Genomic DNA, 2,558 nt, shown 5'->3' with positions numbered 1-2,558 from the left:
AAATAAAGTAGCAGCCATTGAAAATCCTGTGGAGCTCAGTTGTGCTCTGGAACACATGGGGTCTTCGGGAGTCGGAGTCAACTCAACAGCCGCTGGTTTGTGGCACAGGTGATTAGATGACAGGGGGTCCCTGCGTGTTGCAAATTCCTTATGTGCCCAGCTGCTAATGGAAGTCTGGATGTCAAGAACACAAGAGGTCCTGCAGAAGAAAGTTCTGCTGATCTATTTCCAAGAAAATCAGCTATTGAAATCCTATGGAGCACAGTTCCTCTATGACAGACATGGAACTGCCATCAGATGCAGTAGACCTGATGGAAAGTCTTGGTTGGTTTGGTGACGGAATGGGGTCCCTGGATAGTCCAAATTACTAGTTGGTGGCCGTGTCCTCCCAGAGATGCCTTTGAAGAAAACCTGGTGATATACTTTAAAAATATCAGACACTCAAAACTGTATGTCATGCAGTTCTGGTCTGGCAAACATGAAGTGGTCATGAATTGCAGTCAACTTGATTGTCAGTGGTTGGTTGACTGGCTGGATGATGGACAGGTCCCTAGGTGATGCATATTGTTAATGTATCCAGCTGCTAACTGAAAGCTTGAGGGCCAAGACCACCACATGCTCTGCAGAATAAAAGCCTGGCCATCTCTTTCCAAAAATTACCCATTAAAAATCCATCAGAGCACAGTTGTCCTCTGGCACAGATGGGATCGCCATGCATCACATTGGACTGGATGGCAGCTAGTTGGTTGGTTTGGTAACGGGATAGGGATCACTGAGTGGTGTAAATGGTTAATGTGGCCAGGTACTAAGTGAAATATGGAGGTCAAGTCCTCACAATGGCACCTTGAAAGGCCTGATGATCTACTCCCCAAAAAATGAGCCATTCAAAAGCCTGTGGAGTTCAGTTCTGCTCTGGCACAAACAGGGTCATCAGGAGTCACACTTGACGTGATGGCAACTGGCTGGTTGGCTGGAAGATGGATGGGGGCACTAGCTGATGCAAATTACTAATGTGCTTAGTTGCTAACTGAAAGCTTGAAGGTCGAGTCCACCATAGGCTCTGTGGGAAAAAAGCCAGGCCATTTCCAAAAATTACCCATTAAAAGCTTTTTAGGGCACAGCTGTCCTCTGACACAGGTGGGATGGCCGTGAATCACAGTAGACTCTATGAAAACTGGTTGGTTGATTGGAACACTGCATAGGCATCCCTGGGTGGAAAAAAATGGTTAATGTACCCAGCTGCTAAGAAAAAGTTTAGAGCTGGAGTCTAACAAAGGCGTTGTAAAAAAAAAAAAAGACGACCTATTTCCCAAAACTCACCCATTGAAAAGCACACTTCTAAACACATGGGATTGCCATGAGTCCCAGTAGACTTAATGGGAACTGGTTAGTTGGTTGTAAGATGGGATAGAGACACCTAGTGCTGCAAAAGGTAAATGTCTCCAACTGCTAACCAAAAGTTTGGAGGTGGAGTCCACATAAACACCACCTGGAAGAAAGTTCTGACTATCAACTTACAAAAGATCAGCCATTAAAAATCCTACAGAGCACAGATCTGGTCTGGCACATATGAGGTCATCATAGGTCAGAATAAACTTGATAGCCACTGGTTGGTTGATTGGATGGTTGGAAGATGGCAAGGAGTCCCTTGGTGCTACAAACTGTTAATGAATCCAGCTGCTAACAGAAATTTTGGATTTGGAGAACACAACAGGTGCTACAGAAGGAGGTCTAGTGATCTACTTCCAAAAATAATCAGCCACTGAAAATCTTATAGAGCACAGTTCTGTGACACACAGGGGACTGCCTTCAAATGCTGAACACCTGATGGCAACTGGTTGGTGGGATTAGTGATGGGGTTGGGGTCCCAGGATGATGCAAATGGTTAGTGTGCACCCCTGCTAAATGAAAGTTTGGTCTCTGCGTCCATCCAGAGGTGCCTCGGAAGAAAGGCCTGGGATATACTTTCAAAATATAAGCCATTCAAAATCTTATGGAGTAGTAGCTCCGGTTAGATGGCAGAATAGGCAGAGAGACTGCACAGATGCTCTTCAACATAGAAAAGGGGAACCAATTAACACAGATACAGAAGATAATCCTGGACCCCTGAGTCTTGAAGGGAAGGATATAGAAGTGGACTAAACTCCAACTAGCAGAAGAATTTTCGTGAAAACACCAAAAAAGGAGACATATGAAGCTACAGTCTGGCAGTGATCCTGATGGCACAGACAGCTTGGATATTGCCGAGTGGTGATAGGATCTAAGAATTAACCTAAAAATCAGTCCTGCTAGCCAGGGACTGCATGGCGGACTGCTCTAGTGGCTGGAGAATAAAAGGGGAAGCAGTGAAGAGGATGGCGGGCTGAGCTGTGGACTTTGGCCTGTCTGGAGGGCGCAGCCATTTTCAATGTTAACAAGTGTTTGACCTTTTTGGATATTTAAAGTGACAGTATTCTCTCAGATTCCAGGGACTTAAGAACAAGCTCCACTTGCCAGGAACCTCAAGGACACTCCAGATGCAGATGACTGGAAAGATGTGACATTCCCCTTGTTACTCT

The sequence above is a fragment of the Orycteropus afer genome, unplaced genomic scaffold (assembly GCF_000298275.1).
Source record: "Orycteropus afer afer isolate SDZICR_OR568_19922 unplaced genomic scaffold, OryAfe1.0 scaffold00287, whole genome shotgun sequence".
Taxonomy (NCBI): domain Eukaryota; kingdom Metazoa; phylum Chordata; class Mammalia; order Tubulidentata; family Orycteropodidae; genus Orycteropus; species Orycteropus afer.
The sequence above is the reverse complement of the archived record's forward strand: the minus strand, read 5'-3'. Positions refer to the sequence as shown.